Source organism: Cydia fagiglandana, chromosome 3, assembly GCF_963556715.1.
Source record: "Cydia fagiglandana chromosome 3, ilCydFagi1.1, whole genome shotgun sequence".
Classification (NCBI taxonomy): Eukaryota; Metazoa; Arthropoda; class Insecta; order Lepidoptera; family Tortricidae; genus Cydia; species Cydia fagiglandana.
The window spans coordinates 5957899-5979654 of record NC_085934.1 but is presented as its reverse complement, the minus strand read 5'-3'; the positions used below and the strand labels follow the sequence as shown (position 1 = coordinate 5979654).

Genomic DNA, 21756 nt, shown 5'->3' with positions numbered 1-21756 from the left:
ATGCGGTAGAATGAGATAGCAATAGCACTTGCTCCCTCTAACGCATAAATGCGTCCCTTGGAGTGGCCGGCGTTGGCCCATCGTGTAGAGGAGCTATAACATCCGTTCAGAGTTCAGAAGAGGTGACTTTGAGCTGTATTCTGATTGTAACAATAGGTTATGAATCTGATCTGTCAAAAGATACGTTACTGGTTGAGGAGTGTCACCTTTGACACTGGCAGATCGTATAGATAACGAATCCAGAACACATACCTAACCTGTTACTATTAGAAAACACCACCTTGATTCCAATAAAAGCCTGAGTGAGAAACAATCACGATTATATATTATGTTTAATGTAGCCAAAGCTGTTTCAAATATATATATAAAGAAAAACAATAACTCATCCATCTTGGTTAGATAATCATGTAAAAAAAAACAATATGTCCGTTCTGAAATGTAATCGGAGAAATGCGTACACTTATTCATACAAATTCACAAAAATATTACCTATATTAACCTTTAAATGCATGATTTTTTCTTTTTGCCCGAAATTAATATATGTATCACATAATTGTTTGCTGATTCTAGGAAAAATAGTAAAAAAAATATAACTTTGATATTCACTGCGAAATCAGTGTTAGAAGTTGAATTGGCTAAATCATATTTATGTAAATATGTATTTTTCAGTAATAAATATATGAAAATTTTTACTACCATAAGAAAGGTACACTATTTTGTGATATACCTATGATAAAGTTTTAAATATAAAATAATTACAAACCCCGAAAACACCATTCAAAATCACATACTAAAAATTATCAACTTCTGGATTTTTCAAAGGTTTCCGACTTTTTGTCTCAAAACGAATGTAATTTTTATAAATTAAAAATATTGCATAAATTTAACCCTTAAATCATTACCCTACTACTTGACGCTTGGTATAAAGGTGCGTTCAAGAACGTAAGCATTTTTTTTAAATCTGTGAGCTGTCGAATGGTTTGTAGACATTTGGCATCACTATGCATTTAAGGGTTAAAGATTTTAAGCTTACTTATATCTCGAAATGTAAGTATGTATTGCATATCAAATGCTAAATAATGGTATATGGATAGATAAAAGCAATAATATATTACCGAAGATTTCTTAATTATCAACAGTTAACTATTTTAATATTAACATAACCTTGAACTGTCATCAAATGTCACAGAGAGCCTCTTATTCTCGTTGAAACCTTCTTCGGAACACTTTACTAAATATTTATTTATGTCTTCACTTATTATCAATGAATGAATCATTCTTCATTAAAAAAAATTATGAGGCTTCTTCCTTAATAGGTAGGATATTGTATTTGTACCCGGAGCGTTTATTTTATCTAAATATGGTTTTCTTTACTTTTTATTTCAATTCTCAGTAGGCATTCAAAAAAAATAAGTTTTTGGCAAAAATTTAATATAATATAAAAACTAATACTCATCGAGACTATTCTAAAAACCCCAAACACAATTAGGTTTCGTTGTTTTATCACAGAGTTCCTATGGCCACCTCCGGTCTCCATCATCAGATCAGCTCGATGACACCATAATATTGCATTGTCACCCGACTTACGTATGTATGCAAAATTTCAGCTCAATCGGAAATCGGGAAGTGGATCAAATTTAACTTGCAAGATTTGATAACACACAGACAGACAGACAACGGTCAGGTGAAACTAGAGATGGGTAGAGGTGAGTAAATACTGAGTATTTACTCGGTATTTACTCAAAGCACCCGATAAATACCCGTATTTACTCATTTAGGTGGGTAAAAACGATTGCTTATAAAATATTTAAAAAAAAGAGATTTTAGAATAAAATTGTCTTTTATTGAAGAGTGCTAACGTGTATTAACAATATCTATAAAATAAAAAGCATAGAGGACGCTTAATTTAGGAAAAGAAGGTAATTATTAGCGAGAGGCAAATTTTGTTAACAATTTTGTTTTAAATAAGAAGGTATTTACTTTAAAAATATGAGTACTTAAATTCTACCGATGTTCTAGATAAGTGCATGTCGCGCAAAAGTGCGTGTTTACGCGGCACTTACGACCTTTTATTAAGGGTTTTTTAAAGAAAACTCTAAAATGGCTCAACCGATGATGTTCAAAATATTGTTTTATGTACACTATTATACGGCTAATCTCCCGATATGTTTTCATATTTTTTCTGAACTTTGCTTCGAAAGTTATAGAAAGATAAACATTATTTTGGCCTTTCGAAACGGTTTCTTTCCGATAAAAAATCATTTTATCCAAAAATGTTCTTAGAAACATTCCAGTTATTTTTAAAGACCCATTTAATGATGTGCAACACGTTGGTGGTTTCTGAGATTTTTTTTTGTGACAATTAGTTACATGTATGGAGTGCCCCCTCTTAAAAATACATTTCTTACAATTTTGAGTACTTAATCCAGTAGCGGCTTACAAAATACACCTATATTTCAAATTTATATGCCCCTTTCAGCACTCTCAATAGTTTATACCCACCAATTTGGGTATAAACGAGTAAATACGGGTATATTGAGTAAATACTGAGTATTTACTCGGTATTTACCCGTGAGTATTTACTCACTACCCATCTCTAGGTGAAACTAAATAAAAGCTTGTAAAAAAAAGAGATGCCTCTGATTTCACCTCCTGATTCCTATCCATACAAACAGTTTATAGTGTTTATCCCTAAGTTCACGAACTGAGATGGCATGTAGGATTGCGTTTCTGTCAAGCCTCAAATTTATAGCGGGAAAGGAAACCCAACCAAGAACCGGTAAGGGACAGGTGAACGACCTTCGGATTTAATCATCCCTACCTTATTTGTACCTAAAGTGTCGTTAGGCTGTGTCAAGAGTAGCAGGTTGCTAAAAAGTTAGTGGTTTTTACCGTCTATGGATGAACCACAAAATTTAATCTAGTTTAATTTGGAAGCAAAGTTAGGTTAAAGTTCGCTTTGTGGTCAAATCATTGAACATGGGTAGATCTTTTGTCCCTGTCCTGTCTCTTTATTTTATGTCCAAAAGCAATCCAAAATTAATGTACCTTTTTTAATAACAAAACTTCCGTGAGACACAGACATATTAAATATATTAAAAACGGGTCACTCACGTATTTTAAGTCAAAAAACGCTCGACATGTTTCACTCCGTACCGAGGAGTGTCATCAGGAGCTTACCCGTGAGTACTCCCCGCCCTCTACTACCCGCGGACCCGCTAATACGTGAGTGACCCGTTTTTAATATATTTAACAAACCGGGTCTCTATTGTTTCCCAAATAGTTTTAAGTCATAATGTATTGTTTGTCCGAATTTTCGTTAGTCATAATTGAATTTACTCAGAAACGCGTAACTTTTCAGGATTGCCATAAAACAAACCTAACCTAACCTATCTACAGAATAACCTTACGAAAATCCTGAAAAGTTAACGGTTTCAGTTTTATGACTAACGATAGTATGATAGTATGATAGAATAATATATTTAATGATTACCTAAATTAAATTTTATGTTTTTCATACATAAAATAAGTAATGGACGATGTAAATGATTTCCGGGCTTTGGCAAAATAAGTAGTGGTCTTTATCAGGAAATATGTTTTTCAAATTTTGGCTTCTTACAATTTCTATTGACTGTGTAATCTTTTCAATGCTAAGCATCTATCCTTTCCCTGTTTATAAACACAAATCACAATCAGCAAAGGACAGGTTGCTAGTATCATTTAATCGGCCACCTTACCTAAGACCGTGAGAGGTGCACATTACTTTAAATGTGTAATATTAGTAGCGAAAGTGAGTTTCCCTTTGAGCTTCCTTGTGTTAATTGATATGTGCGCTGGGAAATGGTCTCCGCGAGAACTACATTTTGCTGGGATACTTCCTTATTTTCACGAGAATAAATTAGCTTGAAACCAAGTCACTTTATTACCAAAGGTATGCCAAATACACCTTAAATATTTAACTTTAACTTTAGCTAATAAATAAATATTATGGGACATTTTTATACGAATTGACTAAGCCTCACGGTAAGCTCATGAAGGCTTGTATTGTGGGTACTCTGACAACTATACATAACGTTCATGGTAATAATTAACACAACCCTACCTAGTCTATAAAATCGTTTCGCGGTGAGCTTTCATTAGACATCAACGCGGTTCGTTTAGGCGTCCCTTTGTTTCCCATAAAGTTTTAAGTCATAATGTATTGTTTGTCATATTATCGTTAGTCATAAAACTGAAACCGTCAACTTTTCAGGATTTTCGTAAAGTTATTCTGTAGATAGATTAGGTTAGGTTAGGTTTGTTTTATGGCAATCCTGAAAAGTTACGCGTTTCTGAGTAAATCCATGACTAACGAAAATTCGGACAAACAATACATTATGACTTAAAACTATTTGGGAAACAATAGAGACCCGGTTTGTTTATCTTCATTTTTTTTCACAACGTGGTTACATTGTTATATCTGGATTGAGGACTTGATCAGTCGAATCAAATATTTTCTACCTCGTTTAGCAGTAACGCTGCAACAGCAATGCTGCAACAGTCACCACTCGAATGTATTTTTTAAATTCCGAGTTTTATTTTGATCTGCACAAACGTAAAGACCCTTTTGTATAATGCTCGTAACCTCATAAGTAACAAATTGCAACTTCGTTGGTAGAAATATGTATGTATCCGGTATCCGTAATGTGTGCTCTCAATTATTCTCACATATTTCACTAAGATGTAAGAATAATTGGACTTACTTTAATTTGTGTCACCGCTATACTTAGGAGCTTTGCTGATTACTAAATTAAGTGTGAGTGGGCGTAAAGGCCACGTAGGTTGCTTCAAAGTTGTTTATCTGTGCATGATATTACTACCTTTCTCATTCGAAAAGACGTAACCGGCGTAATTCTCTCGTAATCTACGAAGTATCTAAGGTTTATTGAACTATTTTTATATATATTTGTATAAATAGTAAATTAAACGAACAAATGATAATCGTATTAGGTTGGTACAAATAAAAATAATCCCGGAAATTCGTCTCGAGGTAATCATATCTCGCTTGTCAAATAAACGTAAAATACTGGGTTATATTATATGGCGAGTTGATTTTATATACTTACAATAAATATCAACCCTATAAATACATTATTATATAACGACGTGTAACCTATTTTGTACAATATGGCATTGGTAGCATTAAATTTTTACAGCTAAATAATCAGCAGTTTGCACTTGAATAAATAAAGACGACAGGTAAAGTGGTTTGTTGCGCAATAATATGTATAATGCGTCCCATTGCGTATAACATTTGTAATTTTAAATTTTAAACTTCATACTTGGATAACACACAACATGAAACTTAAATAACAGTAGTGTTAAAGGAAGTCTCCAAGTCGTTATGTCGGTTACTACGCTTTGGATTCGAAGAGCGCGTGCGCATTCAAATTAGCATCCATCATCTAGTGAAGCGTCATTTACATAAATGTTTGAAATGTGCCAACCTTTCATTATTTTGGTCTTTGTCATTTAGCCATTTACAGCTCTTTTTTAATACATATGTGTACTTATTAAATAAATATTACGGGACATCTTACACAGATCAACCTAGCCTTAAACTGAGCAAATCTTGTACTATGGGTGCCAGGCGACGATATACACACTTATATAGATAAGCTTAGAATTAAACTATTTTTTAATTTAATAAAATAAACTATAAATATATGTGATAAACGGCATGGCTAGCAGGTAGCAGGTATATCCACAACTAAGCTTTCGACATTTGTGCGAGAGTACTCCTCAGCGTTATTCCGTCACAGTGGCGTGAGACGTTTGCAAGAAACGTGTCAGACTTTGTCCTTATTTAACATGAAATTAACTCATATAAAAACAATTTAGGAGGAGAGAAGCTTTAATGCATTCGTTGTAAATGCGTTCAAGTATTTCCTCAATTTTGTCCAACACTAAAGTGCATTCGCCTCGCACGCGTAAAAATGAATGGCATTATACAATATTAACAAGATTGCGCAACTCACTTAAACAAAAGCATAATTACCATCTTGTTTTTGATACGTACCTACACTTAAGACAATCGAATTAAAGTTTCATTGAGCTGGATTACGTGTTGTAATTATGTAAGTATCATCTTCAGGGTTGTTATTCAGTAATTTGGTGTCAATGATAGGAAACAGCGATTAAATCCGACGAAATGAAATAAATAATTGAAACCGCTATTTTTGGATGAGGAAGTTCTATTCTATTCAAACTTAGAGGTAGATGTTATTGTCAATTAATTTCACTTGATACGGAATGAGAGCTGCTACCGCGTTTGTTCTTTAGTCGATGATAGCTTAATTTGGAAAAAGACAATTATAAGTAGGTACCTATTGAATTCTTACTTTACTAAACACAATAAAAACCATATACCTCCTAACAACCAAATCTTCACAATGAATTTCGCAAACCGACTATAGTTACATGTGACATACAAATCATAAAATTTCATCAATCTGCCGAAGATAAAACCGACCAGAATGCAAAAGTTCTATACCTTTTTTCCAGTCGTTCAATAAACGCGTTCTCTTTTTAAGCTTAAGTAGAGAAACCACAGGATACGCTGAGGGTTACAGTTTTTTCTCACTTAATGAGAAACCTTCACGCCCGCTGCACCGAGAGCTAATGAAGCAATTTATAACCGCCTGTCTTATTGACATGCGTGCTGAATGCTGAATCAGACGTGTGCTGTTGAAATACGCAACTAACGGCGCGATTCGGGAAATGAATTAGAGATTAACTATATACGATATAGTAAAGATATGTGACGTCCCACGGGTAAAGGTACCTTATGGCGGTTGGCGCTTAGTACGCTATTATTAACGCCGCTCCAATGTTATTGCGGCGCTATGCGACGTAAGCGCCAGCCGCCAGCGCTTTTGCCGTGGAACGTCATATATCTTTACTATATCGTATCTAGTTAATCTCTAATTCATTTCCCGAAACGCGAAGCCAACCGCCATAAGGTACATTTTTTCGTGGAACCTCACATATCTTTACTATATCGTATCTAGTTAATCTCTAATTCATTTCCCGAATCGAGCCGTCAGGAGTACCTACATGTTTGCAAACAAACTGAAAGATAGTGGTGGGTGGCGTGGTTGTTAGTTTGTAAGGAAAATAAAAAGAACAATGTGAATAATAAATATACTGGCGTCTGCTCGCGACTTCGTCTAAGTAATTTTTTGAATTCAGTGATAAATTTATGTTCTTCCCCGGAACTCAAACCATCTTAATACAAAATTTCATTTAAATCGATTCAGCAATTTATCCATACAGAGGGAAGAGATAGACAGAAAGAGTTATTTTCTTGTGAAATTAATGAGACTGAAAACAGCGCTTGGAATCTACTCTGTTTATATCTCATATCATAAAATTTGTCAGAACTTTCCCTCGACTACATATAAAAAACCGGGCAAGTGCGAGTCGGACCCGCGCACGAAGGGTTCCGTACCATAATGCAAAAAAAAAACGGTCACCCATCCAAGTACTGACCACTCCCGACGTTGCTTAACTTTGGTCAAAAATCACGTTTGTTGTATGGGAGCCCCATTTAAATCTTTATTTTATTCTGTTTTTAGTATTTGTTGTTAGAGCGGCAATAGAAATACATCATCTGTGAAAATTTCAACTGTCTAGCTATCACGGTTCGTGAAATACAGCCTGGTGACAGACGGACGGACGGACGGACGGACGGACGGACGGACGGACAGCGAAGTCTTAGTAATAGGGTCCCGTTTTACCCTTTGGGTACGGAACCCTAAAAATTATACATATACGCATAAAAAACCTGTGATTACTTTACACAGTTTAACAAGACTGTGTAACAAGTGTGAAGCTAGTTAAATATAGGTAATGTACCTAGTTACTTTTGTATCTATGCCTGGCTTTGTGTATCTATAATTATGTGCTAGTAATTTTACAGTTTTATTAATATCAACTACTAGTTATTATATATTCGTGTCAGAAATTATTCAACTTATAAATCCATCTAAAAATTATTTAAATATTTAATTATACTACGTTTAAACGCCGATTATGTTATAAACACTAGTAAACTGTTTTAATCCGGCACTTAAAGCGTGTTATGTACTAGGGACATTTATCTGACCGAGTATAGACTCTATCTAACTTAGCAATAAGGTTTACTAATTGTTAGTTACTTTATACTTGAGTAATGTACCCCGGAGCCTAAGGCGAGGGCATTCGTGTATGTAAATTCATTGCGCAGTGCCCAACCATCTAGGCGAGCCCCACCTTCTGTGTGGGAACGCTTTACAGCCTTAAGAATTTAACACTCATCTAGAGAGTGACATTAGCATGTAACTTTCCAAGAATCCTGTTTTCTACCTTCGTTTTTAACTTTTTATAGTGCTAGCTGAAACTAAGCAACTCCAATGATATATTTGAAGTTAAGTACCATCTTAATCTTTCAAACGAGACATCTACTTAATTATTTATTTTTCTTCTATAGTTGATGAAAAAAAAAATCGGTTCGATACTTGGTAATGCATTAGGGAGAGTCCGAGGTACTTCCCCAGGTGGAACATTTGAACCATTATATTAAAAAAATCCATGATAAAAAAAAAATACTTTCATATATTCTTTTAAATCATTCACATCATTAATTCAAATAGGTACTACATATGTATTTATTTATCCAACTACGGGGTAATACATTTTAGAAAACGCATATTAAACTGACTTTTTATTTTGAATACCCGTACGGCAAAACCGAACAATAGCGGTCTGCGTACATATAATTAACTCTCAACTTCCACACAACGGAAGAAATTAGAGCTTCTTCCAACTTCTCACAGCCATCAACTGTCACATCCGACCACATTTTATTCATTATGACAGTCATGTCTTACCAACTTCTTAGCTTCACGTGTCAACCTATAATAGTCTCTACATCGACGTATTACGATCCTTGAAAGTTACCTGATAACTTAGCCTATATGTTAGTCACGCGATCCCATGTCTTAATTTTACAGTGAAATGGTTCCAGGACACATCCGTTCATGTAATACCAGATTTTCGTATTACATTTCTCATTGTAGCTTTCTTGGTTGACAATAGGTAAGTAAAAACTGTTGCGTAAAAGATTATGATCTCGGTGTTGGTTTGGGCATTGTTGACTAAGACTGGATTGTTTGTTTGATTGTGTGCTGAACTGGAACTATTATTTTTAAAAGTTTTTATCTTACATTGTTAAAGTCAGCAATGAAATTACTTTCCATGAACCAACATGTTGAAACAGGTGGCAGGAAAAGTACCTATGACACAAATAATTTATTATTATTGGGGTGTTGTGGGCCTTTGAGTGCCACTTCGACCAAGCTGTGATCTATTAGAGTGAGACTTTACGGCCTGATTTGAACTTTAAGATATTTACGTTAGCAGAATGTTTGCTAAAGATACGATATGGATCGGATATACCAGTGTCAAAAGTGACGTTTTTGTTTGTAGACACGTCACTTTTGACACTAACATATCCGAATTATCCGATCCATGTCGTATCTTAAGCAAATTTTTGACGTATTTAGTTTGACTCAGGCCGTTAGTCGTTGAATGAAATTGTATTGAAAAGAAAATACGGAAGGAACACCGACGAGGGTTTCTCTCCTAAATTTTAATAAAAACTGCACTGACAGGTAAAAACAACAATTTAATGGAAAAACGAACGGTTTCCGATGTTTTGACTACATGGCACAATGTAGGTATTAAAAAGCAAATTCAAATCACAATGTAATCTAGTAATGTGATCAATTAGGTACTATTACATATGTCGTGTAATAAACATATAAGCTCATAGTTAAAACATCACAAGTAAGTCGATAACAGCTAGCATACTTATGGCGGTATTTTATCAAAAACACAATTTTAAAATACCTAACACCCGGGTTATCATTCAACCGTGACCCTACCACCGCATCAATCATTTTGTACACATAATTTGAATAAATACCACAACGTATCATACCAATTAGAACTGTCAGCTGGTGACATAGAATTGGAAATTGTGCGAACGGAGTGGTTTTGAAACTTCTTTGCCAATGCCACTGTTAGTAGGTGCACGTTACGTGACTGTGTGCCAAAGTTAGTCTTGATTTGCATTTTGCGGTGGGCAATCCCGTTTTTGCTAATATGACAGTACAATTATTGTCCAAGAAACTTAGCAGCTAGCCAATTTAAAATTTATGTTTTTTTTTAAATTATATTGTGGTCTTCCGTGCATAAAAATGGCCCACCTATTTTATCAATTCATCGTAAATTATTTTATTATGGTCTAACTAGTATCTATATTATTATGTTCTTGGTTTTAAAAATAATATGTATTATAGATGAATACTTTGGATTTGAAGAAGAAAGGTGTGTTCGTGTCCAATAAATTCACCTGTTCAAGGTAAAACCTGCTCCGTAGCTATGATCCTGAGAGGAGCGCTTTCTCGCAAATTACTCTCTCTCTCTCTTTGCTCTTATCTAAATACAATCAATAACCTTTAATTATAGAAAATTGCACTTCATTACTTCATAGGAATGTATGTATAATTCAATCTCAATGTCTATTTAAAATATGGTTAGGTGAAGATTTTTTATCTAAGTTATTTCTTTTTGAACAATACGTTCGTATGTTTTGCAAAAAAAAGACGTGTTGGTATTTGGGAATCGTGTTTTTGACACTTGAAATTATGTACATTAGTTACAATATTTTTTAGGTTTAAGATTCTTTATTCTCATTAAGAATTTGACAATTCACTTATATATGAGAACTTAAAACTACACAAATACATTTATTTTTTGCCATTCCTATTGCAATAACAAAAATTGTATAAACGGTGACGTTATCCTTTTTCACAAAAAAGCTTTCTTTTAAATAATGTGCAATAACTCGGAGAAAATTGGCGTAAGTATATGCAAATAAAAAACTATTTTCTTTTATTAAGCAATACCTAATTTGAATTTTTAATAGCCCTAAACAATTTCACACTTCACAACTGGTCTGTTTACACATTCATTTCGAGCTCTGAATGTCCGAGTCACGATCTTGTTTAGCGCAGTAACGATGCGCACTTCCGCATCAAGTATCAAGATCGATCATATTTCTCAATATTCGCTTTCCCAACCTTGTAGCTTTCGATCCCGCTGCTTTCAATTATGAACATTATTTTTTAAATCGTAAGATTGCTTTTGCTGTAAGGTTGTCTTAGAAGATACGAGATTCAGTGAGTTACTCTATTTTATTTAAATGATTGATTGGGATTATTTTATTCGACCGCCCGTCGATCTTGCTAGTTTGTTGAACAAATATAGATTGGAATTTGTATCAACATTATATAATACCTGGCTTGATGGTTCATTTATCTACCAAATTGTCCCAATGATGCTGCTGCTGATATAAAGTTAGGGCCGATAAAGACGGACTGCAACCCAATTGCATTTTTTATGAGAACTACACGCCGACTAAGTTGCAGGCCATCTGTACCGGCCCTTAGAATAAACTTGATAAAATTCTGGTTTTGTTTCTACGTCCATATGTATAAACCGTGGGTGGCGAGTATAAGGATTTTGTAGCTATTTGCATTAGTTTTAAAATATTAATCGAGATGTGAACTGGTAGCTATATTTTTTTTTTAATAGCTTATATTGTGTCCCACTGCTGGGCAAAGGCCTCCCCTGTCTTTCGCCACTCGTCGCGGCTTTGTGCATATATATATTTGGTTGTGTGTGGTAGCTATATATTCAAACTTAATTATTTTAAATACATACCTACCTACTGGGATTTGTAATTTCAATATTAAGTAAAATTTCTAGTTTTACATCCTATCAATTAACGAGCCAATAAACAATTTCGAAACGAAATACTTAACAAGATTAATTGAAATGCCATCTGACAGTAGCACCTTGCAGTTGCAGTGATTAATAACAAAAACCAACTATTACCCATCGATTAGATCAACCACAATCGTAACTAGATCGTAATTAATTAATCGATTAAACATTACTAAATCGGGGTCACGGAATTGTCTCATTCACCTGCAAATAATGGTCAAAAGTACAACGACCAGTGACGTAACTATGGGAGTCGATTCTCGATGGCCAAGGGGAACGAATCGAGTCGAGATTAAGGGTGTAATCGATTTGGACCGTGAATTGGGCCGCCGATGTGATGTGTGTCAGTGTTAGAAACTGGCAGGAGTGATGCGTTTGTTGACCAATGGGGTTTGCACAACGCGCATGCGGATAAATACATGTCGGAAAAAATTGTGAAATAGCTTTGTTGGTGGTATTAAGAGCCTGCGTTAAAAATATAATCCCAATCTGTTAATGCTAAGCTCGTCGCAATCTTATACTGTGAGTTGCACATCACAATTAATGAAATCTATATAGTATGCCCACTTAAACGTGTTCTGGTACAAAATTCTAATCAAAGGATAGGTAATATTCGTATATATTCCATTAGAGAAGGGTTCTTATGCTTCATGACCAATAAGGACCTTTATATAAAAATATCTGTAGGAAAGACTAGTTCAGATAAAAGGGACCTTACTGTGCTTAAAGCAAAAGCCACATATGGTATCGTCTAGTGGCGCTGATGACGTAGTAAAATGTAGACAAAATGCTCTTGCACATGAAATTATACTTATTTCTATGAAACTATAGTATTCTGCCATGTCTTATGTCTACAGGTGCGTACCTATTTGTACACTATGAAATATAAGTATATACAACTATATCTCTCTTCAAAACACGAGAGTTCACAATGTCAAAGTCGAATCAATCTACAAAGTAAGTGTTAATTGTGGCTGGTTACATAAAATGTAAATTCTCGGGCCCTTGACCCGCGCGTAAAATGCCGCCCAAACGAGTTCTGGCATACCGCGGTTTTGGCCACACTTTACTTGATATGGCTTGTAAACGATACTTAGATACCTAATTGGACAGATGTCAAGATTGTTAAAACTGTTATACAGTTATGACTAATTTTTGGGATGAATGAAATTCTGGTCACTTAATCTTACCTCGTTGGGTAGGTAAGCTACCATAGAGTAGATAATGCGATGAAACCGATGTACATCAGCTACCTAAAGGTCGCAAATCATAACATTCTTTTCAGAGAATAAAAATAAAATATCAAATTGCTTTGTTCCAAACTACTAACATAGTGCAGCAGGATCAAAAACTTTTGTGTGACTAAGGTAAAGTCTTCCCGTCTACGGAATTATTAAATAGACTACCATGTATTTAATTACTCAATTTAATACCTATCTTGGGCTCTATTACTCTATTCAGGGCGAATCATGTTTCGATTTAAACATGATTTAATGAAGTACCTTAGAGACCACCTAGCTAAGCATTTCCGAATATTTATTAGTACAGGTTTGATAACATTGCAACATTATTGATGTGTTTATTTTGTTACAGGTAACGATGATCGAACAATGCGCTTGTGAGCTTGACGGCGCATTTACATTTTAAATCGCCATCACGGAGGTTTGGCATAACATAATCAACGATAGCCGATGTTTTAATTTATATTCAATTGTGTAGCGTATACCCATACATTTTTGATTTGACATGTACATATTAATGATAGCTTATGGCATGGCCCCTCTAATACTAAGTTTTAGAAGTTGCGCCATCAACGTTGTCACACAATTTTAAGTAGGTACATTTAAAAATTATTTTACTTAGAAAGATTGCCTGAAAACTAGGACGTCATGAGGTGTTTCACATTATAATCTTCAGGTCTCTCAGACGTACCATGATCTCGGTTCTCGTGAACTACCTATATGATATAGCATAAGCAGCTCTCGGGTCTCGGGGCCGTGCTAACGCTCGGTGTCAAAAGAATAAGCTCAATTATAACTTTATAACACGCCTGCGTGTGGCTGTATACCTACTAGTTAAGAGATGTCATTTTAAACTATTATGTTCTTCCATTGACTTGTCCACAACTCCGTCACCCCATTTTGTAATATTTAATTAAATTAGTAGAAAAACGAGAACATTAAAAGAACATCTAAATCTAAATCTATTTACTTTAATCACGTGGTTTAAATAAAACTAAAATACTTAAAAATAAATGAAAAAAGCTTTCTTTCTCTTTCTAGTTAGGTACATTATAAGAACAGACTTGCAAATAAAAGCCAAGATATAAAGATACATCAACTGATCTATCATCATTATAATCCAATGAGAACAATAGATTTTAAACAATATTCGTACTTAACGCTTTCAAATTATTATAAAGAACGATCACTCGAACTATTAGGGTAATAAATCTGTGACGTTTCATCACTAATTTGCTGAGGAATTTTGACACTTATCACTCTCTTTTTAAAACTGAACGATGATGATGATTTGTTGAGGAGAAATTGTGTTACATAACCTTTTCGTACTATAGGGTTTGCCTTGTACGTTAATAGGAGTCAATTACAGGGTTTATTGTGGCATTTCCACACTCTATCTCTGCAAATATACTTATTAAATCTAACAAAACTGCAATACACTTGTAACATATCCCTTATTCACTAAGTGCCTCTATTTATGTTCTATCGATTAATTGAATACATAATGGTCACAAGCACATATAAATTAGTCTACAACCGATATGTTGACTTTATGACCGGAAATATACGAGTATGATAAGTCTAGGCACACGACACAAGAAATTACCGATCATTGAACATTAAAGGCCGGTGCACACCGACTGCGTATGCGTGACGTGCACGTGCGCTTGCGGCGTTGTAGTATACAGATCCTTATTATGAGAGACGGCACATTGCTTGCGTGACGTGTGCGTGTGCGGCTCCAACATTTTAGCGCATGCGCACGTGCACGTCACGCACACGCAAGCCGGAGTGTACTGGCCTTATGATTAAATCGGTAAGAATTTTAATAGGCAGGTGTTATGCAAGCCTTTATCAAGCCAGTTTCAGAGATTGTGAACCTAAACCTGTTCCCGTATTGCACTTGCTCCAGTTTAAACGGGTATGGTATCGGTTGGTGACACCTGATATATCGGTTCGAATTGAGAAAGATACTTAAGATAAGTATGTACTTGCGAAATATGGCTAAAAACTATGCTTGATTTATTTCGGTGGAGTAATTTTAGAAGGCTAGAAAGACTCGAACCTCGATATCATTTTAAATAAGAAATATGGAATTATTAAATTTAGACTGGGGGTCGTCTTGTTATATTATCCCAAAGCATAAGATGTACAAAAGCCAATATTAATTCGCTATTGTATCTAACTACGTGTAATAACGTTATATCTTTCTTACGTTTAGTTTTATTGCTAACATATGGCCTTAAAGATAAAGATGTCAAAATAAAAATCAGTTTATAAAAATACTTAGTTCATGAATTTTATAGGTTTCCTGATGCTACTCTTTTTAGGGTTCCGTACCCAAAGGGTAAAAACGGGACCCTATTACAAAGATTCCATTGTCCGTCTGTCCGTCTGTCTGTCTGTCTGTCGGTCCGTCTGTCTGTCACCAGACTGTATCTCATGAACCGTGACAGAAAGGTGAAATTTTCACAGATGATGTATTTCTGTTGCCGCTATAACAACAAATACTAAAAAGTACGGAACCCTCGGTGGGCGAGTCCGACTCGCACTTATCCGGTTTTTTAACTTGGTGCCTTGCTAAATAACGTTTCAACTTACTTCATATACTGCGTCAAGCAAATCTTGTCAGTAGCAAACGGCGGCAAATTTGAAAAATCGCGGGTTAGCAACACTGTGTTCGAATAATTCGAAAATCGCGTGTCATCTGTGTTTTATCTGTGGAATGTGGATCGCGAATGACAGCCATCATCTTTGTTTACATTCTGAATCGATTCTATTTTCAGAGATATTTCTGCTGTGTCGCCATTAAATACCAATATATTAAATAAAATTTGTGCTTAATCAAAGATAAGGTGCCTACAATGCCTACAGTTCCAAGATATAAATCTAATAAAATATTAAAATCCAATAGGACATCTACCTGCTGAAGCAATGATTTTATTCATTACATTCTTGTTTAACGGCATATTCCACTTCTAATTTTATTTTGAGATCTTCAAATTCACCACACACCGCTTTTAAATTGTCCGTCCATACCATTTAAATGCCATTTAATAACAATTTCAAACATTTTCAATAGAGAATCCACGAGTGACAATTTGAATTGACGTACGTAACAGGGCGCGCTCAGCGGAAAAAAAAGTTTTGGTTCGATGTACATAATATTGTACATTGCTGCTTTTCTTAGCGCAATACTACTCTTTGAGTGTTGCCCTACTTTAGTTTGCTTTACATTGCTACTGACAAGATTTGCTTGACGCACTTTATATCAAATATTTTTTCTAAGCTTATTGAAAAACTAAACCAATTAAGTTTTACTTGAAAAGCTTGCCCAATCATTATCTTTTTTACTGTTTAAATAGGTAATTATTTTGTCTTTGTTTTGCTCAAATAGGCCTACATTGAAGCAGGTATTTCGACAATGTTCTCGGTATTTCACCCCAGTTATGTCACAACAAACTGTAACGGCTATCGAGAATTGTTGGACGGCGATTGCGAAATTGTATCCCGCTGACCATTTCCTGGCTCGCTTGTTGGTTCATTCGGATTTCTGCGGTTTCAAGGATCGTATAAGGCATAAGAAGCAGCGGATATTTTTTACTATGTAATGTGGGTTTTTGTTATTGTTTCCACCGGTAGATGTATCCTTTACACTTTTTGAGCTAGCGTTTGCTTTCGACATTGCTTGCAACTTTGTATTTGTTGAATATGCATGATTAGCAAAAACATTAAGGTTTCCTAACTGGCTTGTTATTTAGCATTTTTAGGGTTCCGTACCCAAAGGTAAAAACGGGACCCTATTACTAAGACTCCACTGTCCGTCTGTCCGTCACCAGGCTGTATCTCATGAACCGTGATAGCTAGTTAGACAGTTGAAATTTTCACAGATGATGTATTTCTGTTGCCGCTATAACAACATACCTACTCGTATACTAAAAACAGAATATAATAAATATTTAAGTGGGGCTCCCATACAACAAACGTGATTTTTTGCCTTTTTTTGCGTAGTGGTAGGGAAGTCTTCGTGCGCGAGTCCGACTCGCACTTGGCCGGTTTTTATTGATGATTGTTATAATCAAAGGCTGAACGGATAACATTAAACCACTGATCATCATCAACAGGCTATATTAGTCCACTGCTGGACATAGCCCTCCCCTAAAGAGCGCCATAGCGCCCTGTCTTCAGCTTGCCGCATCCAGCATCCAATCACCACCACCACCACCACCAACCACCACCAACCACTGATCCACCACTACCACCACTGATCAAACCACCTGATCATGTTATCCATATTAGCCACTGGCAACTTATGACCTTAAATCACTTACTGGCCTTTGTTGCACCCAAGTCCCAAATCAGTGCAATTGCAACACGGACAAAAGGTTATTTTACTGTATAATTAAACGAGTTGCCATGCGTTTAAGCCTTACAGGCAGATAGCGATCTACTTAGGCAATGGGTTTATGTAATACTGGAACATGCTGAAATGCTTGTCACCTGTATTCGAACACCACCAATGGCCTGGCTTGTCGATGTCTCGAATAAAGCTTGTCTTTGCAACTAACATTTACCTATGTACGTGGTACAGTCAGCAGCAGAAGTTCCTAAGCGGGCGAGGTGTTCAAAATTACCTTGACACGCTCTTATTCTCTTAACAATAAAATCGTTTTGGACACCTGGCCTGCTTAGCAACTTCTGCTGCTGGCTATATGTTGATGTCCTGACTTCTTTAAATATAAATTCCTTTTGTAGTCATTTCTTCGTGAGGTCTTCATCGATACTTAAGTCGATTTGTATAAGTATATACTTTCATTAGTGCTGTACGAATATTTTATGCGCCGTTAAATTTCTTTGTAGAAGCATAGATAGGAAAAGAATTTGTATAATCTGTGTTTGAGGTTTTTAACAGCATTTATAATAATATCCTTCAGGTACAGCAGCATTTTAATAAGTATTAGTTAATAGTTAGTACCTATATTATCGGTGCTCACTAGTGACTAATAAAACAACGTCTATTTAAACAAAAGTGTAACTTTATTTATGAGTACCTACAAGTGCTTGGGCAATATTAGATAGTTTATGTAATAATGTAACTGTAGCAGGCGCTTACGTTGATACCCACCTGTCGTATTAACCTGACTGGAGATTGGGTTAAGCTTCAACAGCTTTTGACGACTTTCAACAGGGGTGCCACTTACAGCTAAAGTTATAATAATGAGATAGCCCCCGGCCTAGCCTAGTGTGGGGACCTCTGCAAATTCTGTATGATTTAACCCATGCTAAGCACCCACCGGATGTCACATCAATTCCTGTATCATACTATCTGTTTTGTGTACAAATACTAAATCGTACAAAAAAATCTAAAGAAAGAAAAACATGTGTATCTTTCCATAAAGAAATATTTCGGTCACTAACCTTAATAAATAAATTCCGTGGAGGTTATATACCTAAAGCTGCGTCGGATAACATGATGTGGTCTTTTATACATCAATATGCTACAATACAAATAAACACAATGACTTCGCGGGGCAATGGCAGATGGCCTGATAGCGATCAGATAGCGTGTCAATAGCCTTTTGCTGTTTTAGTTTTATTTAGGTATCAATTTTTTTAAGAGCGTTCGTTATCAATTCGTTTTAAGAGACTCGTTAGGTTCCGAACATCTTTGATATTCCTTTAAAGATAATTAAAAAATACAAGTTTTCATTTTCGGATAAAGTTATAATAAATCAAGCAATTTAATCAGCATAAATATTTAAGTAAAAATTTACGAAGACACTATATAAGTATTTTAACTTCATTGATATATATTTGGAGACCTTGTAGAAACCACATGATTCCTGCATCTTCAACTTTAAAATAGTGTCCTTCATGTTTTATTTAAGAAACCTGTTTACAAGTATGGACAGGCGTGGCTCACTTCGCGTTTTCGTCGCGTCGCTACAAGTACAGGTGGCCCACACCAATTTTGGTGTCTATCAGTAGTAGTTGCCGCGCACACGGAAACCTGCTCGCGCTTGCGCGTAGGTATAGACGCTTTTTGTTAGAGTGAACCTTCTGTAACTAGTACTATTATTTATTCTGTGGTATGGATTACATTACAAGTTTAGGTTACATTCCTTTAGTCAACCCTATAGGTACCTACAATCATAAACAATCCAATAATCAATCAGATACTTACACAATCCACGTTGCAGCTAACCACAGTGCATTACCGACATTACTCCACATTCCCTATTCTTCTAACGTTTGTCGTTTACGCGAACCGCCGGGGGTGTCGAAATCAACTCCCGCGCCACCGATATGGGCCGGCAACTTCTACAGTCAAGTAAAACTTAGCTCTATGTTATTAGGGTTCAAATTAGCGTGATTTACCTGTAAAGACAGACTATACATTAATCCGAGTCAACTTATCCGCACAGTGACGAAAGGTTTCCTGTATATGTCTCGTTTGCATAACAGCTGGACTGTAGATGTTATTTCAATAATAACGGGTAATGTAAAATCGGTGTTTGTAATTATAAAATTAGAACAGTTGTAAATCACATGAAGTTAATTTCAGTGAGAGACTATTTAAGCTGTGTAAATTCCATAAGATAGAAAAGTCAGTGATTAATTTAATTAACATATTTTATTCAAACCAGTTTCGTTCTGGTTAAGAATTTGTTGAAATAGACATAGTAGATCATTTTCATGGTCAGCACTAATGTTTTCTTAGCTTAAATATGATTATGACTTATAATTCAAACTAGTAGGATATGATCATGTCGATCATCTAATTATTTCTATTTTTCATGTATTTACGGTAAGTACCCGTCCAAAATGGTGTCATCATCATCATCATCTCAGCCATAAGACGTCCACTGCTGAACATAGGCCTCCCCCTTGGATCTCCATACGTGCCGCATCCAGCGTCTTCCGGCGACCTTAACAAGGTCGTCTGTCCATCTTGTGGGTGGACGTCCTACGCTGCGCTTGCTAGTCCGTGGTCTCCACTCGAGCACTTTTCGACCCGATCGGCCATCTTCTCTGCGTGCAATGTGGCCTGCCCATTGCCACTTCAGCTTGCTAATCCGGTGGGCTATGTCGGTGATTTTAGTTCGTCTACGGATCTCCTCATTTCTGATTCGATCACGTAGATAAACTCCGAGCATAGCCCTCTCCATAGCAAAATGGTGTAACTGCATCCAAAATAATATACGAAATGTTTTACAGGAGAAGTACCTATATATGTAAACAATTTAGGCTTTCCCCGTTCACTTTTCCAGCGTTTTCCCGTGTTTTCTATTTCACCTGTGCGGCCACTCTTCCGTGTCGTATCCCGCGAGCCACGCATTGTGCACTGAGTTAATAATACCCGTGTTCTGAGAAGAGTTGCTAGAAGAGACTGTTTTCATTTTAGTTGGGTGTTCGCTCGTGCGCGTGACAATCGTCATTAATGAAAACGTAGAATTCTACGGAAATAAAACTTGTCGTATGTCGATACAATAAAGTAAAAAATTGTTTTGTAAACTTTATCACAGGCACGACTCAATGACGTTTCGAGAACTTTTTAGCTTTTCTAGGCTGCTCACGATTACCTGAGACTATACTAAGATACTGTCGGACTACTGTTTTCACTAGTTCGCTTGTGTGTAACATATATGTGCTAAAACTTTTATAATAGATTTTTTGATTATGAAGGTGACAAACGAATCACAACTTGCAACTCCAGTGTTTGATAAATTCGCTTTCCCATTACCTACTTTAAAAACCAGTACTTTTCTTTCTTTTAAAATAATTATGATAAGATGATTTAAGATATATAGCTTGGAACTGTGCCTATACAATTTGTCTTATTTCATTACTCTCCTATCGTATTCATTTTGATGTATAATATGCACACCGTCAATAATTCGTGAATTCGATAGTCTAATAGTTAATAAAGTTTTTAATTACACTTGACATTGACACTTCCATCACAGTCATTTATTAATAGGTGTGACAAAAATAAATCTTAATTTGTTTTTATAATCCGGAAATGGTCGTATTAAAAATCAATTACATTTTAATTGTATCATTAGTAATAATCTCTTTATCATGTTAAAAACTAACTACGTTTAGAAACAGTTAAATATAGCTCTTAATGGCTAGAGTTAAGATGCTTTAATTAGGTATTGTATGCTGATTGCATCTTGTCTTGGGTAATATAGTTTTATAGTTGTTTGGGATCGATTAAAAAACTCGCTCATTACGAAATGTAACTATTATTTAGATATTTGCTGAGAGGATCGAATGGATTTACCCGAGTTTGAAGTTACGCGACACTTAGATGACAACCCTATCGATTCGAAAACTGTGTTCCAAGGAAAAAGGTTATCACTCGCTTTCAGAGGGGAACATTGGTTTATACAATTGGTTAAGACAATATACCTCCTATACATTTGTAATTACTCTGTATTTTAGCTATTATTCTGTACTTTAACTGCATCCAGCTTTCTGCCGCATCCAGCAAACGATTCTCTTAGATATAAATCTTATAATTGTACCACCTGGAATGCATTTTCACTCGCATCAGATACTTCCGCGGATCCGCTGCGTGGTGCCGCTTGAGAAACACTATTTACGAGTATGGTCAATATAGCGAGACGATAGAATCTTA

The 21756-nt window shown here is 35.5% G+C and overlaps 1 protein-coding gene and 1 long non-coding RNA gene across 6 annotated transcripts in view; one reads left to right on the top strand and one right to left on the bottom strand.

The window, feature by feature from the left end:
- The window catches only part of LOC134679888 (mucin-5AC), a 151269-nt gene that overhangs the window by 29437 nt on the left and 100076 nt on the right, over window positions 1-21756 (top strand). The gene's annotated exons all lie outside the window — the stretch shown is intronic.
- Window positions 2288-21756, bottom strand: part of LOC134679912 (uncharacterized) — a 170552-nt gene continuing 151083 nt past the window's right edge. The window contains exons 2-3 of the long non-coding RNA XR_010100409.1: window positions 2371-2594; window positions 2288-2340 (exon numbers count right to left, since the gene is read on the bottom strand). This is a non-coding gene — a long non-coding RNA (uncharacterized LOC134679912). The remainder of the gene's footprint in view (window positions 2341-2370; window positions 2595-21756) is intronic.